This window comes from Apium graveolens, chromosome 7 (genome assembly GCF_009905375.1).
Source record: "Apium graveolens cultivar Ventura chromosome 7, ASM990537v1, whole genome shotgun sequence".
NCBI classification, from domain to species: domain Eukaryota; kingdom Viridiplantae; phylum Streptophyta; class Magnoliopsida; order Apiales; family Apiaceae; genus Apium; species Apium graveolens.
The window spans coordinates 131039208-131054488 of NC_133653.1; the positions used below are offsets into that span (position 1 = coordinate 131039208).

The window sequence follows — 15281 nt, forward strand, 5'->3', positions numbered from 1 at the left end:
ACACAACGATTTAAGCACAAGTTATCCCTTTTGATTACATAGGGCAAATAAAACTGTTAGAGTTACCCACTAATCATGCTCAACGTACATGAACCTATGCTAGCATGGCAAGTTCTAAATCTCAAGATCCACCGTCGCTTCACAAGAGATTAACACCCTATCTTATATGTTCGCGACGCACATAAGACGAATACGCACAACCAATACTAGATATCATGCAATCATCACACACTAAAGTATTAAACAATTAACTAAAGAATTCCATAATAAATCCGTTGCAACCCCATGATCACGATTAGCCCATAATAGAACTTATCACCATCATGGGTTCATATGAAATTATGACAAACAAACACAAGAAAATAATAACTAAACTAATTATATTAAAACAGAGCACGTCACAAGAGTAAATAAGTCAAAGCAAGAAAACTAGCATCCAACGTTACAACGAAACAAGAATCACAAGAATATATGCTTCCTCTTCGTTGCGGTGTGCTAAATCGGTCTTCTTCTTTATCTCCTTCGCTTCTTGCGTAAAACACAATCTAAAACATAATCCCCTTAATACTCTCTGTGAAAACGTCTCAAATCTACCTATATAATAGTCCCATAAAACTCAGATTACATAGAAGTTGGAAGCCAAACAGAAGTAGAAGTCTAAAATAATTTATCTTTTCCCCCGACCCTGCGCGGCCGCTCAGCATAGCTGCGCGGGCGCGCAAGTTGCTGCGCGGCCGCTCAGCATTGCTGCGCGGGCGCGCAGGCCTCTACTGGAAAAAATCCAGGTTTGCTCCGTTTCTTCGCCGTAATCTGCCCATTCCTTTCCTCTCGCAATGGTGAACACATGCCAAGGCTTATTCTTGATGATTCCTCCCCCGAAATGCAACTAATACCCTGAAATGCATAAACACTAGAAAAACGCATCAAATACATAAAATACTTGATTTCAAGACACCAATTTAAGCCATTTTAAGACGTTCTAAGTGGTATAAAATGCCACTTATCACACCCCCAAACTTAAATCGATGCTTGTCCTCAAGCGTCACAGAATAAAAAACAAATAAAAATATGCATGAATGCAATCTATATGAAAATGCAACGATCCCCCTTACTACAATTAACCAACCAAATTGTCACATCTCAACGAATGCAGTTAGACAATTAAAGATCAATAAACTCATGCAACCGGACATACAGCCAGAAACATGGTGTGTGCAAATGCTTAACAGATATGCTTCGGAACTAGACCAATTACTATGACTAGACTATCCTCAAGGCAATCCTACGATTATACAAAGAATAAAAATTCTAGGCACAAAGTGATATACAACACTACAAGAACTCTGGAGCTTACTACGGAATCGTGCTTTTTATTTACAACTCAAATGCTTATTTGACCGTGCAATGAGTGAGGTCAACAAAAGACTTATACAATGGTATCCATGTAACGAGCGTTAGGTTAGCGGATCCCAGACTCTAAAAGCCTTAGGTCACTAGGCACAAAGTCCCCTAAGAACTTAATAACTCGAATACCAAAGAGCCCACTCTTGATCAATTATGCAAAAAAAAAATATGTATATATATATATATATTTTTTATAACTTCTGAGCAAGTGCGTTTCGCTCCATCTTGCTCAACCCTAGACTACTCGCAACATATGCGAGCCGGCTACTAGCCATTTGACGCCTAGCCACAACTAGCAACAACTTCCATACTTTTTTCTCCAAATTTTTTTCTTTTTTCATGTCTTTATCACTAAGAACCTATAATCGAATTCTAAGCATAATAAGTAGATTGACCTTGAAAACAACCAAATCATAACAACAATCTAGCCCTTACGCACTCTTTAAGACTTAGTGGACTTACAATTGTTTCTAGCATGCATATCAACCTACACAACTTAATATCACTTTAATGCTATCACTACACTTGCATCAATATCACAATTCAGTCGATAACTTATTGCAAAAGGGATCATGGTAAATGCATGAGCTACATGACATTCATAAAAAAAAACTAAATGGCATAAATTATGCAACTATATGAACTAAACTATCATGAATATGCAACTAAATGACACACACACAATATTCCTTAACTACCACCCCCAAACTAAAAATCTTCACTGTCCTCAGTGAAAGTAGTAGAAAGGAACACAGGGTATACCTACTCGGAGTCATCATCATCATCACCCTCAGTGGGTGGAGTATCAGGCGGTGGGTATGCAGAGTCCTCACCAAAAACTGGCCACTGGATATCAGCTCCAAGGCCTCGAAAAGCAGTCCCTAACGCAAGGGTGAGCTCCTGAGCAAACCTGCTCTGCGTCTCATACATGACATCCATCCGCCGTGAAAGCCTCCTATACTGGGCATCACCCATCCCAGCACCCTCCCGAGCTCTCGACGAACCAGCCTCACCACGCCCTGGCCTAGCCATAGTAGCACCTCGTGCTGGACGCCCTCCTGGAAGACGATAACCCAGCCCATGCTCCTCAGGCTCACCACCGGTCCACTCCTGCATCCCATTCAGAGTGCCAGAATCTATCGGAGCTGCTGGCAACTGCAACTGCTCATGAGCCGGCCAGTTCACTCCCACTGCTCGGCATAGCTTCGTAACCGTGGATGCATAAGGGATGTTCATATGCTTTGCTCCCCTCAAAAACTTCAGAATTCCTTGGTAGATAAACTCACCAAGGTCCACATAGTATTCCTCATTCAGAATTCCCCACAACAGCTGTGCTCTCTCAACTGTGACCTCGTGTGCATGTGAAGAAGGCAAAATATTAGCACATATAAATGCATTCCATGCACGGGCATACCTGTTCATGGCGATCGCCGGAAAGGGACGATACTCATTATTGGCTGGACTGCGGTTCCAAACTGTGCCCGGTCGACAGAGAGTCGCACAAATCAAATCCAAGTCAAAATCCTCAGCAGTCTTTTCATTCCAGTTCTCCTCCTCGGGTTTCCTCTCTCGCTGTCCAATCACACGGCGAATCTCCGCAGGATGATAATCAACCGTCAGCCCACGGACTACAGAAAACCCATTCTTTTCAGCCTTCGCGTTCGCGTAGAACTCGCGAACAACGCTCATCGGTACTGCTTCGGGTGACTCACAAAAAGCTATCCACCCCTTCTCTGCAATCATGGGCAACAACTCACCATCCCTCCCTGATGGTAAAAACCCCCTCTCCTTCAGAATCGGCTTCCCCAACAGCCTAGTGTACTCCTCCTCTGCAGCTCTGTCAGTTAACCGAGGCCTTGCAGCAGTACCCCTCGATGAATCAGCAGTAGGAACTGTGCTGCTGCTGTCAATAGTGCATGCTCTCTTGGGTGCCATTGATTCGTGAATAAAAGTGTGTAAGAACTGATTTTTGATGTTTGTGAGAGGGTTTAAGTGTAGGAAGTTTTGTGGGAGATATGTAGGATAGGTGTATGTATATATAGGGTGTGGATTAGATTAGGGTTTGGGAATTAAGGGCTAAAATGATGGGGTAGTGGGAACAATTCGTGGGTTTATGGGCTAAAACTGTTTTTGTGTTTTTGTTTGTTTGTTTGTTTTTTTTTTTTCTGAACTGTAAAAAATTTTCTGGAATTCGACCCCTGCGCGGCCGCTCAGCATTTCTGCGCGGGCGCGCAGCAAGCTGCGCGGCCGCTCAGCATAGCTGCGCGGGCGCGCAGAGGGTCTCTGGAAAAAAAAATTTTCAGCCCCTGTTTTCTGATTTTTTTGTGTTTTTGGATAGGTTATTAACTTCTAAGGGTTCCTGTAACAACAATTCATGGGTTGCCTCCCACGCAGCGCTTCTTTTTCGTCATTAGCTTGACGTTCCGTACCTTTCTCAAGTAGTCAACAAAATGGCACTAACCACCTCTCGGTTTTCCATGTCCCCATAGTAGTGCTTCAACCGCTGACCGTTAACCTTGAATGCTTGGTCCGAATCATTCTCAAAAATTTCCACCGCTCCATGTGGAAACACAGTTTTGACAATAAAAGGTCCAGACCACCTTGATTTCAACTTCCCAGGAAAAAGTCAGAGCCGAGAGTTGAATAAAAGAACTTGTTGCCCTGGCACAAATAACTTAGGATGTAACTTTCTATCGTGCCACCTCTTCACCTTTTCCTTATATATTTTGTTATTCTCGTATGCTTGAAGTCGAAATTCATCAAGTTCATTAAGCTGAAGCATTCTTTTCTTACCAGCTGCATCTAAATCCAGGTTCAATTTCTTCAATGCCCAGTAGGCCTTATGCTCAAGCTCCGCCGGTAGATGACATCCCTTACCGTACACCAACTGAAACGGTGACATCCCAAGTGGAGTTTTGTATGCTGTTCTGTAAGCCCAAACAGCTTCATCGAGCTTTAAAGACCAATCCTTCCTTGACGGACAAACAACCTTCTCTAGAATGCGCTTTATCTCTCTGTTAGACACTTCCGCTTGACCATTTGTTTGCGGATGATAGGCAGTAGCTACTCGATGATTCACATTATAACGCTGCATCATAGAAGTGAACTTACGGTTGCAAAAATGCGATCCTTCATCACTTATGATTACCCGAGGTGTTCCAAACCTTGTGAAAATTTGCTTATGAAGAAAATTTAGCACTACCTTTGCATCATTTGTTGGTAAAGCTTTAACTTCGACCAATTTTGAGACATAATCGACTGCCAGCAAGATGTACTGATTATTGCAAGACGCGATAAAAGGCCCCATGAAATCGATTCCCCATACATCAAAGACCTCGACTTCAAGCATCACATTTAAAGGCATCTCATCCTTCCTTGACAAATTTCCCACTCTTTGGCAACGATCACACCTTAAAACAAACTGATGAGCATCCTTGAACAAAGTAGGCCAAAAAAAACCTGCTTGCAGAATACGAGCTGCCGTCTTCTCACCTCCATAGTGTCCACCATAAACCGTGGAATGGCAGTCTCGTAATATCCCCTCCGTCTCACAGAACGGGATACGTCTCCTGATGATCTGGTCAGCTCCCTGTCTAAACAAATATGGTTCATCCCACATATACCACTTCACCTCATGCAGAAACTTCTTCTTTTGAGCGGATGTCAAATTAAGAGGCATTATATTGCTGACAAGATAGTTTACAATATCTGTAAACCATGGTTCTTCCTCCTGAATTGCAAACAACTGCTCATCCGGAAAAGATTCATTGATTAACGTCCTATCTTGTGAAGTAGAATCGGGATTCTCCAACCTAGAGAGATGGTCAGCTACTTGATTCTCAGTACCTTTTCTATCTTTGATCTCTAACTCAAATTCCTGAAGTAAAAGCACCCAACGAATGAGTCTCGGCTTCGAATCCTTCTTAGAAACCAGATAGCGAATAGCTGCATGATCAGTGAATACTGTTACTTTCGTACCAAGCAGATAAGATCGAAATTTCTCAAAGCCAAAGACTATAGCCAAAAGCTCCTTCTCAGTAGTGGTGTAGTTCAATTGGGCACCATTTAAAGTCTTACTCGCATAGTAGACCACATGGAAGAGATTTTTCTTGCGCTTTCCCAGAACTGCACCTACCACATAATCACTCGCATCACACATCATCTCAAGCGGTTCTGTCCAATCTGGTGCTGTAATAACTGGTGCAGTGATCAAACTCTTCTTGAGAGTCTCGAATGCTGCCAAACATTCATCATCAAATTTGAACGGCACATCTTTCTCAAGAAAATTGCACAACGACTTAGATATCTTTGAAAAGTCCTTGATGAATCGCCGATAAAAACCCGCATGACCAAGAAAACTACGGATTCCTTTCACAGAATTAGGTGGGGGAAGATTTTCAATGACTCCCACCTTGGCCTTGTCCACCTCCAGACCCTTGCTAGAGACCTTATGCCCAAGGATAATGCCTTCACGCACCATAAAATGACATTTCTCCCAATTAAGCACCAAATTAGTTTCCATGCATCTTTTGAGTATGGCGTGCAGATTATTCAAACATTCATCATATAAGTGTCCAAAGACGGAGAAGTCATCCATGAACACTTCGACGTTATTTCCAATCATGTCAGAGAATATAGCCATCATACATCTCTGAAAAGTGGTCGGGGCGCCACATAACCCAAACGAAACTCTGCGAAAAGCAAATGTGCCAAATGGACAAGTGAAGGTAGTCTTTTCCTGATCCTCTGGTGCAATATAAATCTGATTATACCCGGAATAACCATCCAGAAGACAAAAATACTCATGACCCGCTAATCTGTCAAGCATTTGATCAATAAATGGAAGGGCGAAGTGATCCTTCCTTGTGGCTTTGTTCAATTTTCTATAATCCATGCATACTCTCCATCCTGTAACTGTTCGAGTAGGGATGAGCTCATTCTTTTTATTTGCGACCACAGTGATACCTCCCTTCTTAGGTACATATTGTACGGGACTCACCCACGAGCTGTCAGAAATAGGATAAATGATGCCTGCATCTAGCCATTTCAGAATTTCTTTCTTCACCACCTCCTTCATGATGGGATTCAGTCTTCGCTGCTGTTCCACAGTTGGCTTACTACCTTCCTCTAGCAGAATTTTATGCATACAATATGAAGGACTTATCCCCTTGATGTCTGCTATGGTCCATCCTATAGCCGATTTGAATTCTCTCAAAATCCTTAAGAGCTTGTCTTCCTCACTACCTGAAAGGTCAGATAAAATAATAACAGGTAACGTAGATGAATCACCTAAAAAAGCATACCTTAAGTGTTCAGGTAATGGTTTGAGCTCCAAGGTAGGTGCTTCCTTTATTAATGGTTTGAGCTTCCCTTCAGCATTCTTAAGGTCAGAAGTACCAAGAGATTCAAATGGTATGTCCAGCTTTCGCTTCCATGGAGAAGTATTCAGATATTGTAATTGCTCATTGCTATCTTCATCATCGCTGTCAAAATCCCCCAATAAGGCCTTTTCCAATGCATCAGACATTAGCATGTGATCGAGTTCCGAAGTAACCGCAGTATCAATCACATCCACCTTTAAGCACTCCTCATCTTCTGTAGGGAATTTCATTGCCTTGAATATATTGAAGGTCGCATCCTGATCTTGGACCCGCATAGTAAGTTCACCTTTTTGCACATCTATCAAGATACGGCCAGTAGCCAAGAAAGGCCTTCCCAAGATTATGGGAATCTTCTTATCTTCCTCAAAATCCAGAATAACAAAATCTGCTGGAAAGAAGAGCTTATCCACCTTGACGAGCACATCCTCAACTATGCCCCTTGGGTAAGTAATGGAACGGTCCGCCAATTGTAGCGACATGTATGTGGGTTTTGGATCAGGCAGATCCAGCTTTTTAAAGATCGACAACGGCATCAGATTAATGCTTGCTCCCAAATCACAAAGGCACTTGTCAAAAGTTAGATTGCCAATGGTGCAAGGAATGGTGAAGCTTCCTGGATCTTTCAGTTTTGGTGGTAACTTTTGCTGCAGAACAGCGCTGCATTCTTCCGTGAGAGCAACGGTTTCAAGGTCATCCAGTTTCACCTTCCTTGAAAGAATAGTCTTCATAAACTTCGCATAACTAGGCATTTGTTCCAGAGCCTCAGCGAAAGGTATATTGATGTGAAGTTTCTTGAACACCTCCAGAAACTTCCCGAACTGTCTATCCAGCTTTTGTTGCTGTAATCTCTTAGGAAAAGGTGGTGGAGGATAGAGCCGTTTCTCCCCTGTATTAGCCTCAGGCAGAGTGTGTTCAACAGTAGTCTTCCGTGGTTCCGCCGCTTTCTCCTTTTGCTTAGATTCTTCTTCTCTAATTTCAGCTTCTACTTCTTTTGCCTTTTCAGCCTCAGCTACTTTTCCAGACCTTAAGGTAATAGCCTTGACTTGCTCTTTAGCTTCCTTCCTGCCTGGTACTTCCGTGTCACTGGGAAGAGTGCCAGGTTGACGATTGAGCACTGCATTGGCTAATTGACCGATTTGATTTTCCAAGGTCTTGATAGAAACCGCCTGACTCTTGCACAACAGCTTAAGTTCCTCAAAATCAGCACTAGTAGGTGCAGCTGCACTTCCCTGTTGAGGATATGATTGCCTTGTAGCATACTGCTGTGGTTGCTGGAATCCAGGTGGGTTAAACTGTTTACTCACTCCTTGCTGATATGGTGGCTGAATAGCATTCTGATTATTCCCCCAGCTGAAATTTGGATGATTTCTGTTATTAGGATGATAGGTCGCTGGCACAGGCTGCTGTTGTCGCTGATAATTATTCACATACTGAACAGATTTGTTGACAAGAGAACACTGATCCGTAGCATGAGAACCTGCACAAAGCTCACAAACCATAGCTATTTGATTAACTCCATACGTAGCCAGAGAATCAACCTTCATTGATAGCGCTTGGAGCTGGGCTGCAATAGCGGTGGCTGCATCAACTTCCAGAATACCTGCGACCTTGCCTGACGTCATCCTCTGAGTTGGGTTTTGATGCTCATTTGCAGCCATCGTCTCTATAAGATTATACGCCTCAGTATAGCTTTTAGCCCATAAGGCTCCTCCAGCTGCTGCATCGAGCATGGGCCGAGATTGGGCCCCCAAACCATTATAAAAACCAGTGATCACCATCCAATCCGGCATTCCATGATGTGGACATTTTCTCAACATTTCCTTGTAGCGTTCCCAAGCCTCGCACATAGATTCTGTAGGTTGCTGCGCAAATTGAGTAAGAGCACTCCTCATAGCAGCAGTCTTTGCCATTGGATAAAACTTCACCAGAAACTTTTGCGCAAGATCTTGCCACGTAGTGATGGACCTAGCTGGTTCAGAATGTAACCAGTCTTTAGCCTTATCCCTCAGTGAGAATGGGAAAAGCCTCAACTTGATAGCCTCATCAGTCACGCCATTATAATTAAAAGTGCTGCAGATCTCGACAAAATTCCTTATGTTCATGTTGGGGTCTTCAGTTGCCGCTCCTCCAAAAGAAACAGAATTCTGCACCATCTGAATAGTGCCCGGCTTGATTTCAAAGGTGTTAGCTTGAATAGCCGGATGAAGGATGCTTGACTGAATGTCATCAATTTTAGGCCGAGAAAAATCCATAAGAGCTGGATCAGCTTGAACAATACGATCTCCCATGTTTACTGGTTCTTTCTGCTCAGTTCCTGAATCCGAATCCTCAAAATCTAACTTCTCCGGAATATCAAGAACTTCGTCTGTCTCCTCAGCTGTATCTAAAGTCCTCTTGCGAGCACGAGAACGAGTTTGCATAAACGCTTGCTAAAGTACCTGAAACACAACCGAAAAGAGTAAGTAACTACTATGTCCTAATCACTGAGTCCTAATGACCAATGATGGTAAGTACATAAACTAAACAAATACGCCGAGTCCCCGGCAGCGGCGCCAAAAACTTGTTAGGGCGAAAACACGCACTAATATTCACGCAAGTATACGCGTTCGCAAGTAATATATAATACTTTCTAGTTCGTTCCCTCAGAGACTCAGACTAAATTATTGTCTAATTAAACTCACTCACCAATGTATGATTACTTCTCAATGTTAAGATAATAACACTTAAAATTGTTGATTAAATATTAACTATAATTAACTACTCAATTAACCACTTAACTAATACTTCAATTTATCAATAATAAAACACTCATGAGATCACAACTTTATTATTACTTCCTTCTATAGCCATTGTTATTACCTTTAGCATGTGACAGTGATGATATTAATCGAATAACACGAAACTGATAAAAGCCAACTTTCATTGTACTAATACCATTCTACCAAGCATCCACAATTAAGATAGAAGTTGAATAGTCATCAATTATGTTGAGTTCCTATATGTCTACAGAAATTGACAACACAACGATTTAAGCACAAGTTATCCCTTTTGATTACATAGGGCAAATAAAACTGTTAGAGTTACCCACTAATCATGCTCAACGTACATGAACCTATGCTAGCATGGCAAGTTCTAAATCTCAAGATCCACTGTCGCTTCACAAGAGATTAACACCCTATCTTATATGTTCGCGACGCACATAAGACGAATACGCACAACCAATACTAGATATCATGCAATCATCACACACTAAAGTATTAAACAATTAACTAAAGAATTCCATAATAAATCCGTTGCAACCCCATGATCACGATTAGCCCATAATAGAACTTATCGCCATCATGGGTTCATATGAAATCATGACAAACAAACACAAGAAAATAATAACTAAACTAATTATATTAAAACAGAGTACGTCACAAGAGTAAATAAGTCAAAGCAAGAAAACTAGCATCCAACGTTACAACGAAACAAGAATCACAAGAATATATGCTTCCTCTTCGTTGCGGTGTGCTAAATCGGTCTTCTTCCTTATCTCCTTCGCTTCTTGCGTAAAACACAATCTAAAACATAATCCCCTTAATACTCTCTGTAAAACGTCTCAAATCTACCTATATAATAGTCCCATAAAACTCAAATTACATAGAAGTTGGAAGCCAAACAGAAGTAGAAGTCTAAAATAATTTATCTTTTCCCCCGACCCTGCGCGGCCGCTCAGCATAGCTGTGCGGGCGCGCAGGTTGCTGCGCGGCCGCTCAGCATTGCTGCGCGGGCGCGCAGGCCTCTACTGGAAAAAATCCAGGTTTGCTCCGTTTCTTCGCCGTAATCTGCCCATTCCTTTCCTCTCGCAATGGTGAACACATGCCAAGGCTTATTCTTGATGATTCCTCCCCCGAAATGCAATTAATACCCTGAAATGCATAAACACTAGAAAAACGCATCAAATACACAAAATACTTGATTTCAAGACACCAATTTAAGCCATTTTAAGACGTTCTAAGTGGTATAAAATGCCACTTATCAGGAAACAACTACACCTTTGTTCTTGGATAGGTGCAAAGTCATATCCACAGGTGTCCTAGCTTTCTCAAAGTCATCCTTAAGAAACTTCTCAAGGATCTTATCAACAAAATGTGGTTGACTTAATGTGAGACCCTCTGTTGTTCTTGAATTCCCAGAACTACATTTGCTAGTCCCATGTCTTTCATGTCGAATCTTGATTTCAACATGTCCTTTGTAGATTTGATCACTTTATCATTGCTTTCGGCAATAAGTAGATTATCTACGTATAATGTCATCATGATATAACCATTGTCATTATCCTTGACATAGCTGTTCTCATTATCCTTGTAATAGGCACATCTATCACATTCATTAATTTTGAAGCCATTGGCCAGCACGACCTTGTCAAATTTTTCATGCCATTTCATAGGCGCTTGCTTCAAACCATACAATGATTTCACCAATCTACAGACTTTCCTTTCTTTTCCTGGGACGACAAACCCTTCAGGTTGTTCCATATAGATTTCCTCGTCTATGTCTCCATTTAGGAAAGTTATTTTCACATCCATTTGATGCACAGTTAGATTACGCATTGCAACAACAAACATCATCCTTATGGACGTTATTCTCGTTACAGGAGAATATGTATCAAAGTAATCAAGGCCTTTTTGTTGCTTGTATCCTTTAATTACAAGTCTAGCCTTATACTTATCGATAGTGCCATCATTTTTCAACTTCTTTTTGAAAATCCACTTGCTACCTAATGGTTTGCAACTAGTTGGCAAGTCCACTAATTCCCAAGTATGATTCCGCATAATTGAATCAACTTCATTCTTGATGGCCTCTTTCCACACAGGCCCATCAGGTGAGGTAACCGCCTCCTTATAGGTTTTCGGATCACCTTCTTCGAGCAAATAGGTCATAAAATCAGACCCATAGGATTTCTCCATTCATTATCTTTTGCTCCTTCTCAGTACCCCCACATTTTCATCTTCACTGTCGTCACTCTCTTTATCATCATCTACAGACTCATGAGATCGTTTAGACGTCGTAGGCTGTTGGTTTCCTGGATTACAGGGAAACATCGTCTCAAAGAATGAGGCATTCCTTGATTCCATAATGGCATTCTTTTGAATGTCAGGATTCTTGGATTCATGAACAAGAAACCGATATGCAGTACTGTATGGAGGATATCCGATGAAGATACAATCCACAGTCTTAGGACCTATCTTCACCTTCTTTGGTGTAGGGATCAGTACCTTTGCAAGGCACCCCCACACTTTCAGGTGTTGGTAACTTGGTTTCTTTTTCTTCCACATTTCATAAGGACTTACATCCTTATTCTTGCGCATCGTAATATTTAAAATATTATTTGCGCTTAAGATGGCTTCTCCCCACATCGATTGTGGAAGCCCAGAGCTTAACAACATCGCATTCATCATCTCTCTCAGAGTGCGATTCTTCCTCTCAGCCACACCATGTGACTGAGGGGAGTATGGTGTAGTGACCTCATGGATTATACCATGTTGTGAAGAGAATTCCCTAAACGGTTCAACATATTCACCTCCACGATCACTTCGTACCGTTTTGATTTTCTCAGTTTGTTGTGTCTCAACTTCTTCTTTATAGATTTTAAATTTATCTATAGCTTCATCTTTGCTTTTCAACAAATATACATAGCAGTATTTTGTACAATCATCAATGAATGTAATAAAATACTTGTTTCCTCCTCTTGTTGGAGCAAATTTTAAATCACATATATCGCTATATATTAGATCTAGCACTTTGGTGTTCCTTTCCACACGTTTAAATGATGATCTCGTTAATTTTTCCTCAACACAAGTCTCACACTTATGTTTTGAATCAATAGTGAGTTTTGGTATGTATTCTTTTGCACTTAAACGTCGTAAAGTGTCATAATTTACATGTCCTAATCTAGCATGCCATAAATTAGGAGACTCAAGCAAGTAAGCAGAAGAATTCTTCATTTCATTATCTTCCTTAACGGACATCACATTAAGCTTAAAAATCCCATCGGTTAAATAACCCTTGCCTACAAACATACCATTCTTAGACAAAATAACTTTATCTGACTCTATTACAATGCGAAAGCCATGCTTATTCAACAGAGAACCAGACACAAGGTTCTTGCGAATATCAGACATATAAAGTACATTCTTCAAAGTCAGATTCTTCCCAGAGGTCATCTTCAGGATCACCGTGCCTTCACCCTCAATGGTAGAAGTTGCTGAATTCCCCATGTAGAGCTTCTCACCAGCATCAGAAGCTTTGAGGCTATAAAAAATTGCCTTATCTGAGCAAACATGCCTAGTAGCACCAGTATCAATCCACCATTCACGTGGATTAGAACCGACCAGGTTCACTTCAGAGACCGTAGCACAGAGGTCTATATCACCCATCTCCTTGGAGATATTATCAACCATGTTTGCTTCTTTCTTCTTGTTGGGCTTCTTGGGCTTCTTGCAGTCAGAAGACCTATGACCAACCTTATCACGGTTGTTGCACTTCCCTTGAAATTTCGACTTCGAAATCCCTCCCTTGGGTGCCAGCTTTGCCCCTTTACCAGAACTAGTCTTCTTGGGTTTGGAGCTTTGAGCATGCTCCACCATGTTTGCCTTCTCAGTGGCAACATTAACTTTATTCTCGGACCCTCTGTTGTCTTCTTCAATACGAAGTCTAACAATAAGATCCTCCATAGACATCTCCTTTTGATTATGCTTAAGATAGTTCTTGAAATCCTTCCATCCAGGTGGAAGCGTTTTAATAATAGCAGTGACTTGGAAAGACTCACTTATGACCATTCCCTCAGCATGAATGTCATGAATGATCACCTGCAGTTCCTGAACCTGACCGACCATAGTCTTAGAGTCTGCCATCTTATAATCAAGAAAGCGGCCAACAATCTACTTCTTTGCCCCAGCGTCCTCGGTTTTATACTTATGGTCAAGTGACTCCCATAAGGCCTTAGCTGTTGGCTTCGTGTTGTACACGTTATACAATGAGTCAGACAAATAATTTAGCACATAGTTCCGACAGATATAGTCGGAGTGCTTCCAAGCATCAGCAGCATACACAGTCTGCACGTTACTCTTAGCAGTGAGCAACGGTAGTTCTTCCTTAAGGAAGCGATCCATATGTAATGTGGTCTGATAAAAGTGCATCTTTTGTTGCCAACATTTGAAGTTCGTTCTGTTGAACTTCTCAGGTTTTTGAGCGTGTGTAGCAGGCACAGTTGGCATAACAGGTGCAGCAGGCACTGCATGTGGGATAGATGGTACGTGCGTATGTACTACAGGTGTATGCACACCAGTAGGCACCGCAGGTATAATTGGAGGAGTGAATCTTGCCGATATCTATCCAAGAGGAACACTAAGCTGTCCAGTGACAGTGTATCCCACATGCACATGTCCTGAAGGCACATGTCCAACAGGTGTTTGATCCCCATTAGATCCTACGATCTATGCGTTAGGGTTAATCGCCTGCTGGTGAACCCCATCAGATCCAGCGATCTGTGCGTTGGGATCATCCGTCACATTTCCAGCGTTAAACACAGTTTGGTTCTCCATCGATCTGTTATTCAACAAAATAAGCAGATACTTATGTATCAGTCACAGATGTATAAAATAAATAGCTTTAAGATTGTTAATACGATCTGTGATTAATACATGCAATTAAAACAGTGTGTGCGAATAACAGTGCGCGAGTATAACTGTGACAAACATAAAATAAGCGAAAGAGATAAGGCAATGAGAGAGTTCTCGAGTCCAGTTGAAAGGAACTGTCTCCTTAAAGCTATTTCGCCTCTCACCGTATGTGCGAGCCGACAACCTCCCAGAATAAAACGAGAATACTGTGTCATTATACAAATAGCACCTTCGGCGAGCTAGAACAGAGCAAGAAACTATCACTGAGCAGAGAGAGAAGGATAGAGTTTGTGTTTAGAGACGGCAGTGTGTGGTATCGTATGAGATGATTTACCCTAATCCCTATAAAGATATTATATACAGACTTTGGATGACTTGTGCGCTACTCTTTACAATTAATTAAACGCGTTAATTAATTATCGATTAATAAATCAAATCCGTAATTGAATCAAATTTATTATTCCGTCAAATCAAATTATAATAATTATCCGTATCAAAAACTGGAATAATTATTTGAGCCCAAGCCCAGTGGAAATAAAATTAGCAAAACTAGTCCGTGATTATTCGGGCCCATTTTATGCTATATTCGTGTCTGCACGTCGCACGCGCGGGCAAGCCCGAAGGCTTCGCAAGCCTCGGATTACCCCTCAAAATCCCACAATTTGCACCCCCCTGCGCGCGCACGTAGGAGATGGAGCAATACCTTAGTAACACTTTTAGACACTACTAAAGTGTTAAGCTATATAAAGCAATGGAAACCCCTTTTCCATTTCAACGTGGGATACAAGTTTATTTACAACATTTTCACCTTCAAGTGACCAACTTTAGA

The 15281-nt window shown here is 41.5% G+C and overlaps 1 non-coding gene across 1 annotated transcript; it reads left to right on the forward strand.

Moving 5' to 3' along the window:
- Window positions 1-8573: 8573 nt before the first annotated feature.
- On the forward strand, window positions 8574-8680 carry LOC141675496 (small nucleolar RNA R71). The gene has a single exon (XR_012556145.1). It is a non-coding gene; the product is annotated as a small nucleolar RNA R71 (small nucleolar RNA).
- Window positions 8681-15281: the final 6601 nt, after the last annotated feature.